General features: G+C 43.4%; 1 long non-coding RNA gene across 1 annotated transcript; it reads right to left on the minus strand.

Annotated features, from left to right (window-relative positions):
- Positions 1-5,543: 5,543 nt before the first annotated feature.
- On the minus strand, positions 5,544-24,439 carry LOC308064698. Its single transcript, XR_013928493.1, has 2 exons — positions 24,190-24,439; positions 5,544-24,153 (listed from the first exon to the last, which is right to left on the minus strand). It is a non-coding gene; the product is annotated as an uncharacterized lncRNA (long non-coding RNA).
- Between the last annotated feature and the right edge of the window lie 2,954 nt (positions 24,440-27,393).

Genomic DNA, 27,393 nt, shown 5'->3' on the forward strand with positions numbered 1-27,393 from the left:
CTGGCGCCTTGGGTGGGGGGCAGCTGCCCTGTGGGAAACGCTGCCAGGGGAAATCAGTCCCAGCGCCGGCCACAGTGCCCTGGTACCCCCCTGCAGTTGTCAGCATGAGGAGACAAAGCTCCTGATAAAGCAGAGAGTTTCCTGAGACTCTTTCACGGCTCAGATGTACTGTGAAGAAAGAGACCTTCATCCCCCTAATGAGCAAATGCGTTCAGAGTAAATGCACTCCTTGAAGGGCGTTAATGCTTTCATCACCACTGGCTAATGAGCCTGAACTTGCACCTTGTACTAGATACTAATCAGATTCCTCTTTCTGTACTCTCTAAAGCAGTGCAATTCAGTCTGCCAGCTGGCAGTGATGTTATTTAAAAATAACCACACATGGGTGTTCTTATTCAATATTTCTGCCACAGAAGTTGGTAAAGGTCTGGTCCCGGGAAAGACTGGCACCATTTTAATATGCATTGCATTCTTAATTTCTTTTAAGATTATTATCTTATTCCATTCACAAAATCAAATAATAAGCCCTTTAATTGAAGAGTAAGTATTTCTTTTATAATATAATTTGATTTTTTCCCCTCAAAATTTCAAAGTACTTTGGTCCTGTTGGTTTTTTGGGGTTTTTTTAATCATTTGCATAATCTACAACACTTTCAGGACTTTCGTACTTTGCATAAATCAATTTCACTTCTTGTTCACCTCATCACTTTCAAGAGGATTCTTTTCTGCTTTACTGGACTTAAATTAATCCTCTGGAGGAAGCAGTGTCATGACATGGCCAGCATCAAAATCTGCATAATGAAAGCAATTTTTTTCCATTTAAATTGGCACTCAAGAATATCACTGCTCATTAGCAGGCTTTAGATCTTTTATTTCATTTTAAGTGAGAAAGACAAGCATTCTTTCCCTAATATGAGTTTCTTACAGAAGAATTTATTCAGAGACCTTTAAATTTATTGCAGTGCAAGTTAGGTGCCTAAATACTTTTAAAAAACAAGTCTATGTGATTTGTAGACTATTAACATCACTGGCAAGACCATCAAAATTGCCATGTTTGATCAGAGTGGTGATCTGTCTCTGGGGTCAAAACTGATCTGAGATGATGGTTGAATAATGGATGGATGTGGAATTACTTACGATGAAAGGGAAATTTCATCCTAATTCCAGACACTCAGCAGATGCTTTTGCGGGTGATGATCTTAGATGAGGCTTAATACAAAATCTGTGCTGAAACTTGTAACTGAGAAGAGTACTCAGTATGTCAGGAGGGCTTCAGAAGAAAAGCTCTTTGGCTGGAAAGAGGTGAGATGCAGTCTGTCTTGCTTGTCTCTTGAGTACTAGTACACAGCTGCAAAGCAGCCACGTGTATTTCACTAGAAGTCTCCAGTGCTGTTTAGCTTGCCAGGGTATGTGCCCTCACACTTTCCTGTAGTCTGAAGGCTTTATCATTAATAATTCTCTATTTATCTTTCACAGGTTCAAAAGAAGTATCTGTCTGTGGGGAGGAAGAGCACTTCTTGCCCTTGGCCCTGTGACACAGCTGCAGGATGGTACAGCTGGAGCTCCTCCTGCGTGTGTATCCTTGGTCAGGCTCCAGAGCCAGAAGGTGCCCACCGTAGGCTTGTCTCTATGGCCTTGCTTCGGGCTCCGATATGCCTGTCGTGCAGGACTCAACTAAGGCTTCCCCAGATAATGCTACTGGTTTAATGATCCAGGCAATCTACGGTTTGCACTGACCTTTTCCATTCTGCTGTCACATTTCCTCGCAAAATACCTGTTTTACTGGGTTTGGTCCAGTTGTCAAAAATAATACTCTCTTTCTTTGTGAGATTAAATTATTTTCTTGACTTCGCTTGCAACTCACTATTTCCATTTGAATATTTTGCAGGATCAAGTAGCAATGATATCTGCTTGCCTTTTGCTAAGTTTCCTGAGTTATGAATGAGAAGTTGCTTTTCTCTGCTAAATACAATGATAAAGAGCATTTAAACACTTGGAAGAAAGTGTCGATACACCTACTTCTCCTGCATAAATGTGTATTTTCCAGTCTTTGACTGTTTCTTTGTCATTGCTGTGATGTAGAAGGAGCACAACAAAATAAACTGAACACAGGGAGCCTCTGATAAGAAAATATACATTTCAGAAACAGCATTGAAGGTTATATTTAATTTGGTAACATTTGTGAAAGACATTTTTAAAATTACTTTCCTAGTTAGTATGTATTATTCCAAAACACATGCCTTTGATTTTAGAAATTGACAGAGGAAATGAATAATTTTATGACAATTGTTAAATGTCTTGTTTGTCTTACATATTCAGTGCCAAATAAAAAAATCTGTTTATGCAAAATTTATTTATGCTAATTCTTGAAAAAGATTTACATGCCAGAAAAGTGGAAGACATGGTGATCTTTTTTATTGCAAGGCTTGTTAGAAACAAAGCTTCTGTCTGACATATTTCAAGGTGCACATTTTTGTTTCGTCTTCCATCTGTCTTCTCCTAATTCCCTGACCTGCTGCAAAATAAACATAGGAGCAAAGTAAGTGCTTTTGACCTTAGATCAGCATTATTTTCTACTTTACTTATCAAATGTTTTTCAAATGAGGTACCTTGGCTGGTCAGATGTATAACTGAATAGAATTAATCCTTTTTTGGAAAACTTATCTTATCTATCCCAATATCTTTAGACAGCTGTATTTGTGAAGGCACTCACATTTTCTGCATTCGTGCCTGGAGCTGGGGCAAGAGGAGAAGAGTGGGTATAGGGACAGTCCATCTTTTGGATGCTGGCAAGGTGGAGAGGGGAAAGCTGAGTTTGGTTCCTTCACCCTGTGTTATTTCAGAGCTTATGTTGTAGCTACTGAATAAAATGGTTAGTGCGTGTAAAGGCATGGTGTAACCCGGACCTAAATCTTCCATTTCCTTGGTGACTATGCCAAACCCTTGGCAAGAGAGGAGTAACCGTGCTATTGAAGGACAGGGACATTGGATAAATGTCAGTAAAGCATTCATACACGGCACAGCACCAACCTGTGGATAGAGGCACCTGCCAGAGAGATGCAGGATTTTGGATACAGCTTTGTGGTCAGCATTTTCTCTGTCAGCCTTGAGCATCCTCTTGCTGATGGTATTATCACTAGGTGCTCCCTGTTCAGGCTGCTGCTTCCTTAGTCCCTAACCTTCTCCAAACCCTGTACAACAGGGAGCGCAGGGCTGGTGATCCCCCTTTGTGTCTGTACTTGAAAACATTGAATTTCACTGACAGAGAATAAATAATTTGCCTTCTACCTGTTCTTAGGTTTTCAGCCAGAAGAAAACAATTTGACCATTTTATGCCATTACGAAGAGCAGATCCTTGGTCCATGGGTGTGCAGGAAGGACAGTATACTGCAAAACAGTGAAAAAGCCCACTGCAAAAAAGTTATGGGCCTGGTAGAGCTGGATCTCCTATGGTCAGGACGGAAACCCCTCTGTCTCCCTGAGGTGAGCTGATCATAGTAGTTGGAAGTCAGAAAAAGATGCTGCTACAAAGCAGTCATCTATGGCAGACTCTAATATTGGGGGTTTTTCTTCTATTTGTTTTAAGTTTTCAAATAAAAACAGACAGCATGCTCTTCATCCCAGGAGCTTTCACTCTAATGGGCTGTTAATGAGCTATCAATTACTTATGCAAAAGGAAATGCACACATTACTTTTCCTTAGCTGAAGGCTTGCTGTGTTTAAATGTTTGGGGCTATACCCACCTCACTTGGGTCACTGTCCCCACATACGTCTTTGTCTGCATCCACCCCGTTACAAGGTCTAGCATGTAATGCTTCAAGCAAGATCGTGTATCTGAGGTTTATGGACTCATGCCCTAGTCTCAGGCAACATTGGCAATTCCCTGGGTGAGTTGAAATGTAGCACTTCTCCGCTATCGAGCAGTGGCAGTGTATTAATCAATACTCAAGCCCTCTTGTGAAGTGCACTAGCTGTTAATCTTATTTCTAGAGGCACCGTCTCCTTCTTGACTGTGGATCCTTGAATTACAATGGCAAAAAAGCATTTCTGTCCATTCACAAGGGGACCAGAAACTAAACTTTCTTCCACCCAGCCTTTGTCATCCACACAGTGAGGACTGATTATTGTATGAGCTTGACCTCGTAATGAAATCGGTGACCTTGAAGGTGGCACAGGCAATACAAATCCTCTTGTTCACCCCAAGTTTAGAAGCTGTTTGCCAGACTCCTTTGATCAGCTTCCTCATGAATGAGGAGCCCTCAGCAAGACCTGCCTGAACCAGTTAAGTAGCTCCCTCCCATATGGCACAGAGGAAGCATTTGTGTGGCCCAGGAGTATCAGGACACAGATCACTAAGCTCGGTGCTCCGGCTGCTATGGATCCTTTTCTTTTCTCAAGGTTCTCTCCTACATTTCCTCGCATATTCAGCTCCCTATTAACCCTGTAGACATCCCCAGCACAGCCTCCAGCGCAGGGACCAACAGCATCCTACCACTCATCATCACCTTTCCTGCCCCATCTCCTTCACTGCCACCTGCCAGAGCTCCCCCAACGCAGGCTGCCTGAGCAGAGCACCATGCAGAGGTGCTGGTAGTGGGAGTAAAAAACAAACAGAAAGTGTAAAACAGTACAGAAAGGATTTTTTTTGTTTTAAAAAATGCGTTGTTTTTTCCTGATTGTATGTGTGTGACTAGGCCATGTCAAACAAGCTTAGCATCCTGGAATTAACCAGGCTGCTAAGGGTTAAGATATTTATGAACTTGTTAAAACATGGAAACGTTATGCACTGTTCACAATGCTTAATTTTAACTGCCATGCTAGAGAATATCTTTGATTACATTATCAGTTCATTCTCATTGAATATTAGGTGTTGTATTATTTTTTTACAGTGCTATATCTGTGTTAGAAAATATATTTCTCCTAGTTGACTGGAAAAGGAGGATTTTAATTAGCCAGCCTTTTTATACAGAGGAATCCAGCTGCTGAAGTCCTGAACCAGTATAGGGTTAAATGTCAGTCTAAAAGATTAATGACCTAACCGAAAACATTTTTTCATAGATACAGAAAATAAATCCCATTCCCAGAGAGCCACAAACCATGTGTGCCATTGAGGACGGGAACTGCACAAACCAATAACAACTGATTGCTCCTGCATCAGCAAATGGCAGCAATAAAACAACGATCATTACAAGGATCAAAGTCACTGAGCTCCTTGGCCAGCGCTGATACTGCAGGGATGAAATACGAGGTGCGCTGCCTACCCGGGGGTGACTTTCTCCGGACATGCTCAGAGCCTGTGCCCTCACCTGGCTTTCTCAGCACAGGAAAGCAGAAATATATGCTTTCATGCTGGGTCTATGTAGAAGAATACCGTGTGCTGCTGCAGCAAGAAAAGAGGTGCTGTTTTTTATGAAGAGTTTTAGAGGTCTGGATCTGAATGGACATGATACGGACTTGAAGCTTAAGAGTCCCAGCCAGGCACATACTGAGGGTTGAAATGTATCAAATTTACAACAGCTCTGAATCAAGCTTTTTTTTTAAAAAAAAAAAAATAAAATCCAATTTACCCTCCTTCCTTAAAAGTAAAAAACACCCCAACACCCCACCTTTCCCCACAGGCTTCCCCCATCCTTCTGTCATGCCAGTAGGTAGCTGGGTGTGACTATAAGAAGGTACAGGAAAAAATGCACCTGCTGATTGCCAGTGGCATCTGGAGAACATGCAGGAGCAAAACGGACAGAAATCTCTCCTGGAGCACAAACATTTAGCAGTTAGGAGAACAGCGCACTGAGTATTACATAAACGTTTGGCTGCATGTGTTTTAAGGCTTGCTTGCCCACAGATAAGGAAATTAATCTGATGTTTAGATTAGGTTCATGTCTACACACTGTAAGTACGGATTTAGTGGCTTTTTGAATGAAACAGTGGAGGAAATAAAATCAAAGATGCTCAAAACCACAACCTTTAAAATATTCTCTCTTTTCCAGGACTAAACCCTTAAGTTGCTAATTGTTAAATAGGAAACACCTCGTCTCAATGAGGGCAGAAAAATATCACTCCTTCACGCACAGGAAAATGTATCTTGGCTGGGTGGGTGACTCCTCTGAAACTGCTGCCTCACTGTGAACATTGATCTGCTCCAGAAAAAAAGTATGTAAAAATTAGTCCTTCAGGGCAAGAGCTGTGTCATCTTACATTACACTTTGATTTTTCAATGCAGGACTGCTCTGTAATTTTGCAAAAGCATCTCTCAGTAGTAGGAGCCATCTTTATTCTAGCAGGCTGAGGGGCATAAAAAGTCCTGATCCTCAAGGAAGGCCCTGTACACCAATAACACAGACATGCACAAAACCCCCACCTACTTTAAAAATATTAGGCTGCAAAAACCAGGCACTGAAAAGAAGAGGTAGTGTGGCAGTTGTTTGGACAACTTTAATTCACTTTGACGACTGGGTCACAGCACAGTCTTACACAGCCTTTCTCCCTTGGTCATCTGCACTGTGAAGTGCACAGGAGAAGGTAAGGCACTTTTTGAGCGGATAGTCAATATTTTATTTTATTTCCTTTCCCCCCCCATTTTTTAGCCCCAGGCCTCGTCTACTGCAGACTTTTCAAACCAGCTCTGAGTAAAGATGTGTCTATTTTCCCCTGGCCTTTTCTTTAGCCTTCATCATTATTACTTCTGACTTCTTCAGACACCAGTTTATTTGCACTGTCTTGTAGATACTGTCTCCTCTGGTGCATGGAGGATTGAGGCATTGAGAGATCAAGGTCAGGGTGGTATGTGCCTGACTGAGGCAGCTGGACCCACTTTCCCGTGAGCAGCATGCACAAGAGTGTTAGCTGTTCAGGACATTGCTCCCATCTACTTCAGCTGCAGGTATTATCGTAACTACAATGGAGGGGAAAAGAAAAAAAAGAGCTCAGGATGATCCTATAGAAAAAGGGGAACGTCAGATACATGACAGTAGGTTTAAGCGACTGGACTTCGCAGAAATCAAGAAAAATAATTGAAAGGTGACTCAAGAATAGCCAGTCTCCAGCTGGCACGGCTGCACCACGGAGAGCTTGTATGAAAGCTCTGCCAGGCATCGGCTGCTGTTACACGCCGGGGAGCGCCAGGCTGGGGCACATCACAGGAATGTGAGAAACCTATCCCAATATGGTGCATGAGTTTTGCTTCCCAAGAACAAATCCTATGTGAGAAGACTTGCCCCTACCATGCTGCCCAGCACAGCTGCCTGTTCCTGGCACAGCTGGAGGGTCTCCTCGACCAGGTCCCACCAGCAAGAGATATGCACCGCAAGGGGTGAAGGGGCAGCATCACCTTGTGTGGGGGGGGTGGTCCTGCTGGGACATCCTTGGATCCCAGTTCTCCTCTAGTCTTCCCTGAAGTAATGAGCTGTAAGAAGGGATCTTCTTTTATAGAAAGTTACACAAAGGAGCTACGCAAGTTCTTTGGTTCTGCCTTTGCATCCCAAAATATACAACTTTCTTCCTGATACTGTATGATCTTCAGTTACCATACAAAAATAAATTATCTGCAGGAGAATGAGGGCAAGCTGAAAACTTATTTATCACCCAACCGTTATAATGTGGTTGATGATCAAACAACCTGTGAAGCTGAGATAATTTTCTTCATCTTCAAGTAGCCACTGGAAAGCCTCATTACATGCCTGAAGTTGCATTGCTTAGCAACAACATTTTAGAAATTCAAGTTATCAGCATGATCACTAATAAGATGGTAAGCTGCAAAAGAATCCTGAATAAACTAGATGCATTTGCATTTCAAAATAAATGAGAGTAAATGTCAGATTGTGTTTTGGAGTATATGAACTCTTCTTAGCATAAATATATCAAATTTACTCAAGCATTTGTACAATGGAGACAAATCTGAAATGTTACTAAATTTTTATAAATACAGCATGTATGTGAGCTCCAGATATTTTTCAACTCTTCAACACCTAACTTTAGCTAAAGAAGTCTGCTATCAGAAAAACAGGCTGTCAAAGTATGGCACACACAGAGGAACAATTAGAAATGTTTTTTTCCATGGCAGGACATGACTATGAACAGGATGAAGATAGACATAGAATGCTGCAATACGCAGGATCCATTTGAAGGACCATTTGGTTTACTCAACCATAGTTTGTAAACACTTTTTAAAACTTTACAAATACTCAGAGAAGTATTTGTTAGATGTCATGTGAAAAACCTTTGTGGCCTCTGTGTAAAAATGTAGACAGTTAAAAGTGGCATGGTTCACAAAACCACAGTAAGTCTGGGACTTTTCTGTAGCCCTGGATTTCTGACGAGACGTACAGAAAACAGAGCCATGGGAATGCTCAGTGAAAGTGAACGATAGCCCAAGCCTATTGGTGGCATGTTGCCCGTCTCACTTGGTCATAGTATTTAGCTGGTCAGCAACCAAGAACAAAAGTACCTGTCAGCCACCACAAAGCACTGGTTTGAACTTGTCTTTTTTTGTCTCCAGAGAATTGATCTTGAAATGTTTCCCTCACTCATTCACTCACAGGAATAGCATTTAGGGGGAAAAAACCACTTATTACTCTACAGATCAGCGTCCCTTACCTTGAAGGCAAAGAGGAGATGCTGTCTTACCTACCTACTAGTAGCTAGTAGGCACCCCCTCTAGCCAACACATGTATGGATATTTAGGCATTTCCAAAAGATGCCACGTCTCACCTATGCAAAACCTTCTCTTCAGCTGCAGAGGAAGCCTCTTGGCCAGCTTTGACTCACTGCTTCAAAATGAACTCACTGAACTAGAGGAGATGTTTTGTTGGGTTTTTTTTTTTCTAGGAGCACCACTGGCAACAAGCAAAGCCAAGCACAACCATGACAGCTCTGAGAGCGGGATGCACAGGAGTGACCTTAGAAGAGCAATAAGGGTGTGAGGGGAAGCACACAGAAAGGAAGAGTGGCTGGCATGAAGGTTACCCATGAACCTCACCCAACCTACCACAGCAGGACCTCTCAGGGCACCTTCTTTCCCGTAGATCCCCTTGCTATATGTAGGACCCAGGACACAGGATGGGCAGTATTCACATGAACAGCAGTTGAAACCCTCATCTTTATCTAGTAAACATTAATCTTTGCTCATATTAGTCCTGAATTACTAGTTTATTCACTGTGGTTAATCTCAATGGTTTTGCAAATTATCTTTCTAGAGCACTCTTGAGGTGCAAGGAAAAAAAGCTGGATAGTCAGGTTTTACTGTTGGAAGACTGATGCACAGAGACATTTATTGGGGTGCTCAGTCTGAGAGGTCTAAAAGGTGCCTTTTCAGAGCTCTCAGCAATATTTACCATTCTTCTGTGCCCAGAGCACAGTTCATCTCCATCTTGTTGACAGCCATGAATTCTCAGCACTTCTCCAGTCAGGTGCCAGGGTCTCAAGCTTAGCAGTCAGAGATTATCTGTGAGAAGTTTGTCTTCAGAGTCTTGCCTTTACTTAATTGGACATGTCAGATAAGCTTAGCAAGGCTACTAACCCTACCTACACCACAAGTGCCCTTTCACACCCCCGATGGAGAGATCTTATTCCTTTAGCAATATTAAGATCTGCACTTGTACAGCTGGTATTTTTACAATTCTACCCAGGATGAGTTAGATATTTCCTTCTCAACTTCCTTCCAAGAAAAGAACAAGACTCCTCCTTCAGGTTTTCTTTTAGTATTAGTTGTCAGCAAATAAAGACAAATTCCAAGCCAAGTTTTCTCTCCTCTAGAGGTCATCCAGTGGGAAAGCTCTTTTCCCTGCAAGGGAAGAACATGAATCCAAATGACAGGCAAACATATCTGAAGGGGAGAAAAAGAGCCTGGCCTTGCAAGAGATACAGAGGTAAGGTTGTTTGGATAATTCAAGAATATGAAGATATGTAGTTTAAATGCCACACTTCTTTCAAAGAGTGTTTTCAAAACACTTTGTAAAGTACAGAATTACTGTTTTGCTGTAGTATTCGGGTCTTTTCCAACCTAAAGACCTAGCCTGAAGTTATTTCATCCTGAAAGCAAATATTTTTTTTTTTTTTTTTTTTTTTAAGGAGAAGAGTAAATACATGTGAAGTGGTATTTCCCCTTATTTCAAAGCCTAATCGGAAATAGTTTGGAAAATGCTGTAACTTTGAATATTGTGAAACCTCTTGTATATTGACACTGACACACAGGCCATTCCGGTCTATAAAATAAGGTAAGAATGGAAAATACCTCATTCTAAACTTCAGTCATGTTTAATGCTGAGAATAAAATATGTGGACAACCTTATAATTCTTATAAATAATGATTCTATGGTCCAGAGCAATAAATGTGAAACCTATGGTTTATGATAATGTATTCTGCAGTGACAGTAGAAAAATAGGTCATCATTTTGAAAAGGAGAGGAGCTATCTATCATGTTGAACACACTAATAGGAAATCTGAAGTAGTTTCAGAGGCAGTTAGTCCAAGATACTGTTCTTCTGACCTCCATGTCCCCGAGCACAACTCGTGAATGAACAGCTTGTCATGTTCACTGTGCAGGGAGGGTTACTACATGTGTCCATCCCCAGACTTGTCATATTTTGTGTTAGGAATCTAATTATCTATCTGTCTGTATTGCAGAGTATTGATCTGGATGCCATTAACCAAACCATGCAAGTTTTACTGAAAAAAAAAGAAGCAAAAAAAATAAATGAAAGAAAAGTGTTCAAAGAGCAGAAGTTACTGTCATTACATACATGAAAGGCAGGGTTAACTGCAAGCTCCTGCAGGTACAAGCTACCACAGAGCAATGAATCATGTTTTATCTTTACCCAGTTAAACACAGTTGCCCCAATAGGTCTAATTAGCCAGTTTTTCAGGCAGATAATTTACACTTCGGTGACTGGACTACAACCAAAATCTGTGGATTACAGGGAAAAGTACGTTCAGCGTGTACCTCTCCGTTAGCACCAGGTGAAGATGGTCAAGTCTTGGGAAGAATTTGGTTTTACCTTCACCTACAAATCTCCTCAGTGATATATTTAACTCTGCAGGTGTAGGGTGTGGGGGGGAGGCTCACTTCCATACAACGAGGGCAGGATGCTGAGCTTGTGCTTTAATATATGTTTGACACAAATCCTTTTCCAGTAGACAAAAGCAAAGGTTCCATCATTTAATTGCTTTTCCACATTGTCAGTGTCTGACTCATTTTAGTCTGATGCTTCAATTTTTCTGTGATAATAGATTTATATGTATTATCCACTTAATCATTAAGTTACAAAAGAGGAATTCACTAAATCCCATTTTATTATGCTTTTGTTCTACTTTTTTTCCCTTCCACACTCTCTAAAGCAGCTGCTTTTCAGCAGGGAAAAACCTGTTCAGATTTCTCCTTGCTCTCAGCCTTGTTTATCTTTCCCCAGTGTTCCTGAAAGTGCACTGCTTATTCAGTACCTCAGGAATAGTCTGCTTCTGCAGACTGATCTCTGCATAAACTCACAGTAATTGGCCTCCAACAGCCAATTCAACGAGTTTGGTGAAAGTCTTGCATCTGAACACTAATTTTGCAATAGGAAGGTTAATGGCAAAGTCAACTGTGAGCCATTTGTTACAAAAGTAAGTAAACTGATTTGTCTTTGTTGACTATGCATCAAATAGGTTCCTAGAAAAGGTCCAATAATAAAAGTGCATCATAAAAATAGTACTAGAAACATTGAAAAGAACATTTATGATGAGGAAAGAAGGGCTTATGTTCACTAGCAGTGAATATCTAAAGGCTGGCTGCCTCATCAATACTTTGGACTTTCTTTGTACGCAGCCTTGAGCAAAGAGCGCTTCCAGAGGGCTATTCACTGTCCTAGTCTCAGGCACTTTTTTGTTCTGTAGCAGCAGTATCTGCACTCCTCTGTGCAATGACATAACTGACATCTGTTTCATTCACCCCATTAGCTATTTCTGTATCTAGATATATATTAAAAGCCCAAAGGTATTCTTGCAAAGCTGATCTGGCAGGAATTTCCAGTAAAAAATTTTATGGAGGTAATACTGCTGAAAAGAGAGGCCTATCACACAGTAGGGTTGTGGCATGCCTGAGCCAGTCTGGGTTATCCCTTCATACTGGTAGGCAGCTGTTTGGTTTCATACAGAAAAAATAATTTCTAAGTTTTTTGATTAATTTTGCCTGTTTTGTTTGACAGTGACCTAACTAAGGCCTCTTGAAGTGGCAGGTTCCAAACAAACAAAACATACCCAGGTTTTTTGTGCATGTTGGGGTTTTTCCCTCATAGCAAGGTTTGGGCTTGACTTAGTGTAATACATGCAACACCTCTTTCCAAAAATGGGCCCACAGGGAGAGGGGCTGCAGGTTTCAGTTGCCAGAATTATCATGAAACCTGTTTTCATTTAATTCAGCTTCTGAATGGAGGGGCTGGTGAGTGCTCAAAGTATGAGCATATATACATACGTGTCTTGATTTTGTACATAATCAAAAGTGTATAACAAAAAATTATTCACATATCTAAAGTGAGAGGGAAGGAGGAAAAGGTCTCCAGCAAAAAGTGCAATTTTGAGTGGTTTCTACACAAACAATGCTAAATGGTCAGAATCATCTCTCTCGCTCCATTCATTAAAGCCACCTCTTCTTCATCTTACTCCTTAAAGATATGCATGGCTTGTCTCACCTTGGATTTTAATTCTAGGCATCTACCTTTGAAGTGTCCCAGTAAAAGTGGGAAAGAAGCCCTCAACTTCATGAACCCGGACCACCACCCAAAGGTTTCCCAACAAGAGCCAGTTCACAGTGGCAGACCATTCAGATGTCTGCCATCAGCCTATCCCCTTATGTACCCTAAAGTGCTGTCTGAAAAGGCTCCAAGGAGGAAAACAAGCAGTCGCACTGGTCTTGTATAACGGGAAAACCCAAAGGTGGAAGAAGCTGGAGGAAAGGAATCCTTGAGGGCAGACTTGTCAGAGACGTCTGTTCTCCCAGTCTAGCAGCAGAAAGGAAACAGGATTGAAGTAAGTCTGGGAATTTCCTACCCCGAGGCAGTAACAGCAGCAAATTCGGCATTATGGTGGTTTATAAATCTATCTATCTATATGTGTATCAAAATGAATGCCAGGAGATTTAAAATCTCCTAGTATCTGGCCTTCAGATGTTCTCTGGCAGCAGAATTCACCCCAGCTTTTATTAGCACAGCTATACTCTGATCTGTTTAAAAATTAAGCTAAAGACATTTTCTTTACCAATATACATAATATAGGGATGCCATAACAGTACCTTGAAAATAAATATTTACTGCTTTACACGAACATCGTCTCAGTTAGGTTGGGATGTGTATGATTAAGTATGGAACTGTGCAGCTGAAATGTGATATAAAAATCTGACTGCACAGGAGAAGTTGTTATCAATGCCAAAAGAGCTTAACAAGAGAAATACCTCATATTTTTATTTCAAAAACTATCCTAAAAGACTCTGTGGTGGACCTGAACATGACTGTTAAAGAGAGCAAGCTGCTAATAATTTTCATTTCATCTGTTTTCTCATGGCTATCTTGTGGTCTGACTAATAGGACCCCCAGGGATTTTGGTGTTATTGCATGGATTTCCCACACAATATATGGCATGGGTTTGATTTTTTTCAGAGTGCAGATGGCTTTAGTTGTTAATCTCTGCAAATTCCTACTGACCTCGTGTACATGCACAGTTCTCTCCTTAAGAGTTGGTTCAATATGCAGCCTCTGCCATTCCTTTTGCAGCAATTGGAAGATGTTTTAATCCATTCTGGAAACAGACTTTTGGTGGTGGGCTCAGGCCCAAGAAAATAAGAATCTCCTCCTTGTTTCCCTGTGGTTTTCCCACAGAAGGCAGTTTTCTGGCTAGTGAAAAAAATAAAGAGCGTGTGCAGGGCACAAAAATACTTCAGGAAATACCATTTAATGTTCCAAGTCCTACTTCAGTGGTTGGTATCTTCTCAGTTTGCACTTTATTCTGTTCCTCTCTCAAGCAAACTCTACTCCATTTATATTTTTAGTCATCACTCTATATTACTTCAGAACAAAATTCACTGTTTCTGCATCATTCCTAGTAACACTGCGGGGGGCAGCGCTTCCTTTTCTCCCTAGAAGATATTTTAAGCCTTTTGTTACAAGGTTGTGATTCAGGTAGCCCCCCCAGGGGCAATGTCTACCTCCCATATTCCCCAGGTACAGACGAGATCCTTTTTCTTCTTCACATGGGAGACTCTTGAGCTCCATCTTCTGGAAAATCTGGGACCAACTCGCTTTTCCAAGCGGGCTCCGGGGCCGGCCGGGCGGTGTGGGGCAGTGGCCAGCGCAGCCTGGCAGCGCACGGCAGGGCAGGTGTGCCCGGGCTGCCCCCCAGGCAAACCCCCCTGCACCCTCTTTTCCCACCTCCTCGAAGGAGAATCGAAGCTTCTGCGAGGCATTCGGAAAACCCAGGTGCAGCTCCAAGGCAGGTACCACCCAACAGATAGCTTGGGCAAAAAGCACTTACGATTATTTTGATAGCGAGGGCAGTGTCGCTGGCGGTGGACGTGCCCCTGCAGACCCATTGCTCTGGGTCTGAACATCGGCACGAGCAGGTTTCCCCAAGCCAAATGCGAGCGTGCATAAATACCTTTAATTGTGGTTTTCAGCCTGTTGGGATGCCTTCTCTGCTTTGGCTTCATTGAGGTGCAGGTGATTTACGTACGCCTGGCCAGCACTGACAGGCTGTTTCTCTTTGTTAACAGGAGATGCTGAAGCAATGCTTCAGATTATACTCTCACCTTGATCTCCTGTACTCAGCAACCCGGCTCTTTGATTTCAAAACTGCACCATCAATTGTAAGAGCCTCCCTTTGTTTCTTCTGGACCACTTCTCCCAGGCCAGAGTGAATGCAGCCTCCCTCCAGCCCAGCCCTGAAATGCCACACAGCTGAGCAATGCGGGCTGAAGCGCTGGCACTGGCTTTGCAGCCTCCACCGTCACAAGTCCTGGTTGCCACAGCCTGGTCCCTCAGGGACCACAGTGCCAGCAGCCCTAAGCCGGAGAGGAGGGGGAAGCTGGTCTCCGGGGAATCCTGAAGGTGCTTTGATGCCAATTGGTTCCTAAAAAAGGTTTTGCTGATTGCATCCCAGAGAGGCACGCTGAAGCAGGACTGTCCTCTTCACATACGTAAGGGCCAGCACACACTGAGGTACAGGGTCAGCCCCCGGGGATTCTCAGGCACCTGAGCATTTTTGCTTGGTGGCACTGTGTGTTTCAGGTTCCTCACCCCATGTGCACTCATGGGGCCACAGCTGAAGTGCCGAAGAGGAGCACACAGCAGCAGTGTGGGCAGCACTGGGCCTGATGGGGAGCAAGAAGAACCAGGAGATTTGTAGAAAACCTGTGGTGGAGACAGCAGTACACTCAATTCTCCCCTTGGGACGTGCCTGGAGAAATGCATTTTCATAACTACAGTAGTGCTTAGAAGCACCAAAACCTGAAGCAGGCACATGAAGAAAAGAAAAGTTTAATGTCTTAGTACAGGAGGAAGGCTAGATATAATATGGGCACCCATAAATGGAGAGTTGTTACATTCTTACTAGGCGAAGCGGGGCTGTTTGAGGCAATTTAAGAAGAAGCAAATTTTTTTAAAATATTTGGCTTTTGTAGGGACTGGGTGGGAGCAAGAGGGAAACTCAATGCTGTTGAAAGAGATATGGATCCAAAATTCCATTGAATCCAAGAAAAATTTAGGTTACTTGATTTCAGAAAGCACTCTTCATTCAGAGGAAAGGAGTGGAAAAGCCATAGTAGCTAGGATAACAGCTGCACGATCAACTTTAAATGTTTTGTTTTCTTTCAGGGGGGTGGGGCGGGGGAGAGAACCAAAGCAGTACTTTCTCTGCCTGAATGCCAACAACAATTAAATTTAAGCTTACCATCAGCCTCAGATAAATTCAGCGCTTTCACTCTCAACAACATCATTACAATATTATTGTGAAAATAACTCCACTTCCACTCACCAACCTGGGGGGACTAAAGCTCTTCTGATACAGATTGCTGACACTTCATCTGGGACTAGAAAATCCTCCTGCATTGCCATGACTTGAACCCTTCATGAGCACACATGACTTACAGGAGGAATCAGGGTGCCAATGGGACCCCTGGTTGGAATACTTTTCATTTAGAACAGGTGCCCACTGTAATTACACTGGGGATGTTATTCTGATTTAATGTGATCAAGTTGTCTTATGGCAACTATTTGCAGAAATGGAAATTAAATATCTGGAGTTATGTCTGAAGGCTAAAATGAAGGGAGGCTATTTTGAAAAGGGTTCGTTGATTGCATGCATGCAAAAATCCTGTACCGAACAAGTGCTGGGTGCCTGCGAAAGACTGAACTCATTTGGACAAATAACATCTTCATTGCAAACACCACAAGATTTTCCTCTAAAAGAAGGAAAAGAAAAGACAACAAGGAAGCGGGACTTTACAAATACTGTCATACTTTGAGGTTATTGCCAGGAAGCTATTGAAAGTTCTAGGCCCTAACAAGACAGAAAAAAACAAATTCATCTGAGAACTAAGACACAAAAGATATTCACTCTTTTTGGTTAACAAAGTGCAAGGAGTAGATTTTCCTTCCTTCCAATTTTGACAATTTTCCCCCAAATTAGGACCAGCTAAACTGACCAAGATTCATGCCAACTCGTCTCGGTCCCCCAAAGCATTCCTCTAACGCTCCCTCCCCTTCCCACAGGACAAGCTGCAAGCTCAGCATGCCCAGGCAGGGCAGCACAGCTTGGTGCTGGAGAAGCAGCAGTGCGTCCTTTCCAGACTTGCTAGAGCAATGGGTCTCGTGTCCTGCTTTGCTCTGTTTTGTCCTTTGGACTCTTAGCGTTGGCTAAGTATATGTGTGTAACCCCAGCGTAAGGTATGACCTGTAAGCACAGCCGTGACATAGATGTCATGAATAAAATGTTATTTTCCCAACACCCTCAGGACTATGGGATAGGTGCAGGCCTGGACAAAACATTGCTCAAAGGAAGGGACGCGAGTACTCTTCCCCTTCCCGTAAGATACCCACCAGAAGGTGCAGTGCTCAGCCCTACGTGCGGCCGCACAGCCGGATCAGACTAAGACAAGATCAGGCTCCCTTATAAAATGGAAGTTTTCTTTTTCCTTCTCAAAGGAACAAACCGGAGGAGCTCTCACGGCTCCTTGCTGTCTTTCCCCTGCCATCCATAGTCTGCAAAGCAATCCAGGCCCTGCCGGCTCTCCCTGCGTGAAGCCTCTCCTGCTGCAAACACCTGCTGAGGGTTCAGGCAGCATCACCCAGCGCTTCCATCCGCACAACACCTCACATAGCCTATCAGGTGTGCCAGGTGGGAAATGTGCTGTTTAATGTAGTAAAGCAGCCAGGAATACAGGGTTTTCTAGCCCCTTGATTTTAATTAATTTCCGTCACCTGGAAAGCCTTCCCACAGCAGAGGCAGGATCACTTCCCTGGTGGTCACGAAGGTTTTCTGCCTGCGTGGCCTTGCACACTTCTAAACACAAGCACTTTGGCAAGGAAAAGGTGAAGAACACATTTTCTTTTCCCCACAGCATGAATCCATCAGTGGTTGCTTCTCCAGAAGAAAATAGACCCAAAGGGAGAGAGATTTTTTAAAGTCAAAATGTTGGAAAGGAAGGCTCCTTGTCTTTTCAGTTCCGGTGCACGGAAATACTCCTCATCAGTGACGAATAAGGTCCACTGCAGGTTTCAGCCAATGGTTCAGGTAAAAGTTCTCCACCCAGATCTTATCTGGTGTAAATCACTCCTGCTTAATCTAGAGCCAGAAGTCTGGAAGGTCAGGAAGAATGAAAATAAAACATCTAGGCAGGGATTAATTATTTCTTATAAGGAAGACTACAAACATATATTGTTCTCTCTCCCCACACCCCATTTTTTTGACAGTAATTTTAAGAAAAAAGTGAAAACATTTCTATGTAAAAGCAACCTCCTTTTTACATCATTTGCAGCTTGGCCAGCCTGGAAATGCCCTGAGAAGCGTGAGACAGCAGTGATCCCACCCCCTAATAGATGTGTGTGTTTCCTTCAGCAGTTCCTCCACGTGCAAGTTGTTGTTCAGTCTTCCTGGGTTTAGAGCACTGTTGCTAAAAGGCAGTCTTGCCTTCTCATCTCTTTCAATGTCTCTCTGTGTTTGATTTAGCTATATAATTCTTCTCCTTTCTGCTTTGCTAGTTTTTGCAGTGAATTAAAGCAGTGTGCATGCTTTCCATTACATACATCATTTCAAGCATAGAAATTTTCAATCAATTTTATATATCTTAAGTACATTTGAAAAGCATCATGCCTTGCTTGAGATCCCATTTTTGTGACATTCAGAAGCAATGCCAACAGTTTCAGTTACAAACTTTTTAATTACTTTTTCTTTGATTAAGACAAATTTATTTTCCAGAGTTACGTGTTTGCACAAAAATACAAAATACAGAAAGATCCTATATCAACAAAATTACACTGGTTTTGCTAATTACCCTGACTGCAAATATTTATCACTTGAACATCTGTCAGAGATGTACCTCCTAGAAATATTTTTACTAAGTTTTTGCTTAATGTAGATGGAAGGAAAGGTGAGGAAGGGACCTTAGAGGCAAAATTATACAGCATAAGAAAAGCAATCTAATGAAGTGTCTAAGGTACATGGATATTAATTTTGTGTGCTGCTCTTTCCTAAATAATGATCAAGGCTTCCTGTGTTTTTTTAAGTTTCCTTCCTCCACGGCCTCAATTCAAGAGGTTCAAGTGGAAAAAGATGCTGATAAATTTCTGAACATAAATTCAAATAGAGCTAAAATTGTTAATTTTTTTCCACTGGAGTCCAAATAACAGCCAAACCCAATATTACTTTTTATAAGAAAAATTCCACATCTTATCAAAATTCGAGAAAGCATATGTGCACCTGGGAAGCAGCTGTTGAAGGAGCCAGTATGTATCCGCTCCATCCCAAACGATCCAGCTGTTATCCCGCTGACATCCATCTTTTACACAAACTTTTAACTTCAGTCCTTATGGTCAAAATAACAAATGGTTAACGAGCTTTCATCCCGTGTTGGAAATGCAATGTGCTCTCAACGTTTCTGAAAAGAAGGCATTAACCAAATGTTTAGTCACTGAGGATAGGATTGTCCTAATTGAATAAAATACTCCAAAAGCCTTCAGGATGATACCGACTCTGCAAGCTGTGGAGCTGGAGATGCTTTTCTGGCTCTTGAGGGGCAGAGTATGTCAGCACCATATGCCAGGTCTTTCAAGACAAATGTTTAATAGGCTTAAGGAGGTTTCTACGCTTGCTCTAACAAGAACCTGAGAATGGCCCTACTGGGCCAAACCCAGGACTGTCCAGGACGTCGCCTCTGGCAGGAGCCTGCAGCAGGTGACTAGGGAAGAGCGTTAAGACCTGAGTGACGATATATGGTACCCTTCCAGCCTCTGCTTGTATTCAGCCTGAGTTAGAGGTGTTTTCTTTGCATCTAACAGCTCTTAATGGATTTTTTTTCCTGTGATTTTCCTTCTTTAAACTCCCACAGACATTTGGCGTTGCCAGTTCTCTCTCTGCCATACCTGCTGCAGTGACAGGTTTGCGATGCACAGCCTGTGCCGCCTGGGCTGCCGTGAGCATTTTCTGAGAGGGTACAGAGACAAGGCAGCCTGCTTTTGTGGGAACAGTTTCCAAACAGTCACCTGCAGGATGATTCTGAGCATCGGGAAAGCACACTAGTGTAACAAAATCACCACCAACCAAATACAAACACACTAGAAAAGACATCCTAGGAATAACTTGTATTTTTTGTTCAGAAGATGAAGGCATGTTTTAAATTTCACAGTGACCTTAGGCCAGGTGAGGAAGCCCAAGTCCATGAGTGGCCAAGCTCCAGTACAGCAAGGCCAACAGAATTGCTTCTCTGTGTGACTCAGAGGTGACACTGGACTGTGAAACTTGTACTCTAACCACAATACGCATGCCTAGGGCAAGGCGTGGCTGTAAGAGCAAAGGGTATCTTCTCTTGGTATCTGAGTGCCCATAGTTGTTTTTTTCTGAAAATATGCTTTTGAAAGCTGAAAGCCACTTTGGAGAAATTTTTCCAGCATGAAGTAGGAGCACATGGCCAGTTTCTGCAGCTCCCTTTTTCTGTAGGAAGAGTAGTTCAGAATTTCTGACTCGGCGTTTGCAATAGGGATACACCAAAACAACAGTCTCCATTCTCCTTTACACTCACAGCAACTCTTCGATTTTATCATAGGATTGATTTATAATGTTAGAAATTGTAGTGTAAAAACCAGGAATATCAGATATTTCCCAAGCTTCCTTATAGACCCAATGCATTCTCCATCGCTTTGAAATCTGCTACAGTTATGGAATATTTTATTTTTCCCCTATATTGTTCTGTTGCAACTCTTCATTGACTGAAAGCGCCCCGGTGCCCTTGGCTGAGCACTAAACCACAGGAGCTGTAGTAGCAGTACCCAAAGCTGGCAGCTCCCTGGAGAAGAGGTGCAGCCCAAAGCACCCCAATGCCAGTGGTTTCGGGTTTGCTGCCAGTCTGGGCAGTGTAAAGGTACTGCGTTAAGGGCAGACAAGATTCTACACAAAATGTTGAAAAGTGGTCAGTAGTGTTAACTGTCCCAAAAAGCCTGAGCTTCTGGAAGATGCTCAGCGCTTTTTAAAAAATTGTATTTATTTCAGGCTGGGTCTCTGAGAGCATGGGTTGGTCTTGGAAGTTCATTTTTTGCAATTCAGGGGGTTTTTGGATGCCAGCTCAGCATTGTGCTGAACAGTAAAAAATAGTATTCTGACTAGTCATGGAAAAACCTTGCCTTTTAGGGTTTTTTTCCACTTTATTTATGGGAGGTGGAGTGGGGGTGGAGTGTACTAGACATGCAGCTTCTATGTGGCCAGAAAATTTTCATTCTTTTTTTATTTGAATTTATGACTTATCTCCAAACTTAGCACTGTGCCATACCCATCCCCCTCACAACTGTTTGTTGATAAAAAAATGTTATGGAACAATGTGCTTTGAACCTGCTCCTTCTGATTTTCTTTTTAATATCACTAACTTTCATTTTTTGCATGCTTGCAGGTTCTGCAGTATAGGATGTCTTCCTGTTGTCCTTGTTTCTGATGTTAAAAAACCTGCTCCGTCCCTTTGCAAGCGACTTTCTTCTATCAGCCTGCAAACAACAAAAGAGGCTTTAAAGATAAAAGGAAGTGGAAACCAGATTCACTTTATAATAGTCTGGGGACTGGACACTATCCCCTAGAACAGTAGAGTTTGACTGCAAAAGCCTAGAGATGATTGAATTAAGCTCACACATGTAATGTCATATTCCCACAGGACAGCCCCAGGTGGACTTTCATCACTAGTCTGCTGCTAAAAAGATATATATAAAAAAAACCCAAACATGATCTGCAATCAATATGATGTTAATCTTCCTTTTCTTGCTTTCCACTTTGCTGCTTGCAGTTCAACAATACCGTAACCTTCAGAGTCACCTCTGCAGAGATCCTGCTCCCTCCAGAGTAGCAGTGGATGCTCTGCAGCCGTTTGCTTCTTCCCTAAGGTCAGATAACGGAAGTTTCACACCTAAACATTTGTATCTTCTGGTTTATGCTTTTTTTGGCTGAACACAGAATCTGCAGAACCTTGTGCATTAAAAAATGGCACAGATTTAAAGTGGAGATTTTAATTTTGAATGCTCCTTTTTTCTTAGTGTACTACTGCTCAATTCGTTTCCAACAGCCTTCCTAGAATTTCCTCTTTTCAGAGGGGTGCTGGTGCCCCCTATGTTCACATTAACTCCTTCAGCATTTGCGCTTTCTTCACAAATGGTCTTTGTTAGAAAGCTGGGGTTTTGTTCAACACATGATGTACTCTAACATAGCAAAGCAAATATTCAAAGTAAATTCCTAAAATAAAGGAATCCAAACCTCTTTGCACAACAACTTACTCTTCGACTTTTCAGTCATAATCTTCTTAGACTGACAATCTAACATATTAAAGAGGATGTTATCACACTGTTTGGGAATATTGCAATTCTACGTCAATAAAAATGCAAGCTTTTTTTGACCTGGAGAACTAGGCTAGGCCACTGAAGATAACCGTGTATTTTTGGCAAGTATTGTTCTAAACATGTCAAAGCAGCAGTATTTATTCAGATTTATATACAGCGGAAATCAAAAGTGCAGGATGATACGATCATGCTGCAGTTTTCATTTCCTGCACGAAAATAAACTGCATACTATGGAGTAGAGAGATCAAGTAACATTTAATTGATTCCCAATTCAAGAGGTGTAATGATCAAGATAAGCTGACATGATGCCCTGAAGAATAAGATTGTAAACAATTTAAGGTCAGAATAATATTATGATAGGTCCTTCGTGGGCCTGTTGTCAGATGGTATGTTCTGGCTGTGGGGATTTGAGTTACCTGAGCCATCTTTATTACAACCATAATAAAAATGAGTAAGTGTAGGTTATGTCTCCCATTTAATGTCAAAGCTGATGCTATCTGGTGGTGGATGTCTTACTGTAAAACACCTAGTGACCTATATTTTCTAGTTGTGCGTTGTTTGCAAAATAGTAATCAAAGGTGGAATTATTCTTCCACATTGATCAACAAAATGCTAAGGACTAGAAGAGGTGATGTTCTCAGGTGAAAGCAAGAGCTGATCTTTTGGGACACAGTAGCACTGGGGCTACTCACGCAGGTTTCCCAAATAAGCCCTCTTTTTTCTTCTGGATATTTTGTCCAAGTAGAATTTGGGTGCTTCCACCATCTGTTTGTTTTTTCTGCACCAGCAACCTCCTCCCTAGAGCTACCACACAGTAATTCAAACCAGGCACTGTCTTTAGGCAATAGAAATAGGTGTGATGCTTCTGTGGAAGATCACAAAGATTCACTGCGCCTGTGTCTGCAGGGTGCATTAAGCCTCAGGCTTGCAGCCGGGGTTGCACTTCTGTTCCACGCAGAAACTGTGCCCACAGAGCACAGGCGACAGCTCCAGCACTTCCTGGGAACACCAGGCTGGTTGCTCCCCCAGGTACACAGTTTGCTTTGAGAGATTCCAGGTAAGGAGGTGGCAGCCCGAGGCCATCAATCAATCAGTTCATACTGCCCTGTTGGTACCGTGGATGCGATATGAGGAAATGGAACTCCAGCTGCAAAAATATAAACAATTATTTTTTAATATTTCTCCTACAAAATACATCTAATACACTTACAGGGATTAATACTCAAGAAGACTCTGTTCTTAAGACTGTGAAAAACACAACCAACCAACAAGACAAGTTTTGTTATAGGCAGAACCATTTCTATTCATTGTACCAAGGTTTAGGTTCACATCTGATCTGTCCCCAAAGATGCAGGAGGCTGTTGTTAAAACAATAGGAACCAACTCCAGGGTGATTTGAAATTGTGATTAGAACGAGCACAGCTACATTGGCAAGCTTCTAAAAACTGGAAAAGGTGGATAAGCCTGGCCCTCAAGCCAGAAACAACAACACAGTGAGCAGCAGGGGTTGTGACGGTGTCATGGTTTGACCCTGGCTGGATCACAGGTGCCCACCAAAGCTGCTTCATCACTCCCCTCCTCAGCTGGGCAGGGGAGAGAAAAAATAACAAAAGGCTTGTGAGTCAAGATAAGGACAGGGAGATCACTCAGCAATTGCTGTCATGAACAAAACAGACTCGACTTGGGGAAAATTAGTTTATTACCATTCAAATCAGAAAAAACACCTTCCTCCCAGGCTTAACTTAATTCCCAGTTTCTCTGCCTCCTGCCCCCAGCAGCACAGGGGAACAGGGGATGGGGGTTGTGATCAGTTCATCACACCTTGTTTCTGCGGCACCTTCCTCCTCACACTCTTCCCCTGCTCCAGTGTGGGCTTCCTCCCTTGGGAGACAGTTCTCCATGTACTGTCCCAGCGTGGGTCCCTTCCACAGGGCACAATCCTTCAGGCACAGGCTGCTCCAGTGTGGGTCCCCTGTGGGGTCACAAGTCCTGCCAGCAAACCTGCTCCAGCCTGGGCTCCTCTCTCCACGGGGCCACAGGTCCTGCCAGGAGCCTGCTCCAGTGTGGGCTTCCCACGGGGTCACAGCCTCCTTGGGGCATCCACCTGCTCTGGCGTGGGGTCCTCCACAGGCTGCAGGTGGGTACCTGCTCCAGCGTTACCCCCCGTGGGCTGCAGGGGCACAGCCTGCCTCACCATGGGCTTCACCAGGGGCTGCAGGGGCATCTCTGCTGCAGTGCCTGGGGCACCTCCTGCCTCCTTCTGCACTGACCCGGGTGTCTGCAGAGTGGTTGCTCTCACATGTTCTCACTCCTCTCTTCCATTGCATTATTTTTTTTTTTGAGCAGATTCTCTCTCACACACAGACACACACATACAGACAGACACAGACACACACAGAGACAGACAGACAGACAGGCACCCACCCACCCCACCCCACCCCACACACACCCCCACACACACACCCCACACACCCCTACACCCCACACACCCTCTTCTTAAATACACTGTCCCAGAGGCACCACCACTGTCACTGATTAGCTTGGCCTTGGCCAGCGGTGGGTTCATGTCAGAGGCAGCTGACATTGGCTCTATTGGATGTGGGAAGCTTCTGGCATCTTCTCATAGAAGCCACCCCTGTAGACCTCCTACTACCAAAACGTTGCCATGTAAACCCACTACAGATGGCTCAGACGGATTCTGGCAGAGTATTTGAGGTGGGTGAGCTTTGCCTAAATAGCACTTACACTTTCATAAGAACTGTTTTGGCTGCATACTGCAGGGAAAAAAAACTCCTGGCACAGCCAAAACATGGGGTTGTACTACATGTTGCTCAAACAAAAGCAACTCGTGGTATCATGTAAAGAAAGGCCTGTGATAAATCAGTACAGAAAAACCACCTGTCTGTTTTTTGGGATCTCTGCACATTTTGAAGTGTGGCACATCCTCAGAACTGGTCATTTATCTGCCTTGTGTGTTTGGGGATGACCTGTGCTCAGCCTGCTTCATGCCCTCTGTTAGCAGGGGCTTGGTTTTTGCACCTGGGGGGCTAAACCTGACCTGCCACACATTGCCGGAGGGCAGCCAGAGAGCAGAGCTCCACAGGCATGCTCTGGTGATGCTGCAGGTGAGCCATTTGGAGCCGGTGACGAGGGGTCACAGGCACGGGGCTGCACACTCCATCGCTCCTGCTGGTCTGTGCTGCAGAGGGCCGAGGGAGGCGGAGGGGGGGACGCAGCCCTGCTCTGCCCTCAGCTACAGTGCTGTGTTCATCTGTGCTGTGCTCAGCATCACCTCTGAATGCCAGCACCTGAGACACAGCGCACAGCTCTGTCCTGAAGCCAAGGCAGGTCTCCCATTGGCCCCCTATTTCTCTTTTGCCTCCTTAATACACTATGAGAAAGAGTTCACTTTATGAATAAAACACAAGTGATCCTCAGACTTAGTTAGACACTCCCTTTTTCCCGACAGCACTCCTTAGACTGACACAGCTGTTACTGTAAGGCATTGGTTGCTTGCCGAGGGCTGCTAACATCACATACAAGGAGCTTTCTAAAAGCTTGCCTTATTTTTCAGAGCTGATAATTCCTTTCTTGTGGAGATATCCTCATATATTCCTCTGCCCTCATACGTTACCCTGCCCTCTCGACTTCCAGCACAGCATAGCGAGTGCTGGGAAGTGGGGTCGAGCACCTTAATAGCTGAAAGCAGTGTTCTGGGTTATGACTGGATTGCAACTTTGCTGTCCACTGCCTCAGCTATTTAGAGTTTTAGCAAGGCTTTAGCAGCTGTTTCACTGATTGTCTAGACAATTAATTTACTTCTAAGTCTATGCATAGGAAAACCTAACAACTGCGAGGAGCTTGGTGTGCAAAGTGACTTCCACCTCCCTGGTCCCCTAGAAAACCAGCACTTTCACAGGTGCTAAAAAGAGCAGAAATTAAGAGCAATGTTGTTTCAGATTTGTAGTTACGAATACAATGCAAACAGAAGTGAGGTCAAGGTCTCTGAATGCACATGCCAAAGTCTTGCGCAGAAAGCTGCTGTCTCTTGTGTCTGCAGGTCTCACCAACCTTCTCCACAAGCTGCACAAGCTTGTACGCAATGCAAACAGTTGCAACAGTTCTCCCCATCTCTATATGTGCCTTGCAAAGGCAAGACACTGTGCAGAGTCTTACCTGCAGTAACAATCACAGGTCTTTGCTGTAGGAAAGGTGGATTTATTTGACCTGGTCTCAATAGAAATGTACGATAAACTTGGTAAACACAAACTCAGCGTATTAGGATTTAAATGCCACCACCAGTAAAATGAGGGAGAGCACGAAGCAATAAATCTCAGCAGTACTAAACTGATTCTATTGCACAACTGTTGTGGTATTAATCAGATCTTTTGCACATATACAATGTGTGCAATGCAGCTGAGCTGGTGTGGGTATAAGTTTTAGCTTTTTACTCCCATTCCTGTGTGCTTTTACATTCATACTAGAGATGATGCATAAATAGAAATTTAATTTTCTTTCCCCTTTCCTTTGAAAATAAACGTCCCCCTAAAACCTCATTTTCCAGCATTGCTGTCACCTCCCACACATTTCATATATTTTAAAGATTCACTAAGAATAAAACCACACGCTCATGTTCAGAGTAAGCCAACTTTTAATTTTGGGGAAAAAGTTCCTTCATGAGGATAGACTTCTTGATTTGGAGATCAAGAACTTGAACGCCATACTAGCGAGGGCTGCAGCTGCGCTACCACAGGCTGCTGCTGGGAGCCTGCTGCATGGAGAGGAGTGTTCCCCCATGGCTCTGCCTGCGCGGGGGAACCCTGCAAGATGAGGGCAGCTCCAAGGGAAGAAGCTGGTCCTCAGCACATTCTCTTGTCAAGTCATGAGTCATGCGGGAGCAGAAGGGATGTGCAGGGCCAGGCAGAGGCTTCCTGCCCACACAGGAGGAGCAGGGTTTTGCAGAGGTGAGGACGAGGCGACTGGAGGTTTTGGGGTGGGGAGCTGTGGCTGGGAGACACGGCATAGCCATGAAGGGCTCCTTGATGCGGCGCTGGCAGGCACTACCCTCACCTCAACCTTCCCCAAGGTGGACCAGGCAGGCTATGCCCAGCTCCTTCCTGGGCACAAGCGGTTGGAGAACTAAGTCAAGATAACCTTCAGAGGAGTGTCTGGAATTGCTTTGAGTGGAGGAGCCTGCAGGCTTTCAGGTCAGGGATTGCCATAGCCAGCCAGCTAAATAAAACATGGTCAGAAGCAGCTACATGGAGAGAATTTCAAGGCAGTGATCATCATCAGGCATGCTGTTTTATGCCTCTAGAATATACTTACACAGAGAGGCTCATGCAGTCT

This window comes from Falco punctatus (assembly GCF_963210335.1).
Source record: "Falco punctatus genome assembly, chromosome: 5".
NCBI lineage: Eukaryota > Metazoa > Chordata > Aves > Falconiformes > Falconidae > Falco > Falco punctatus.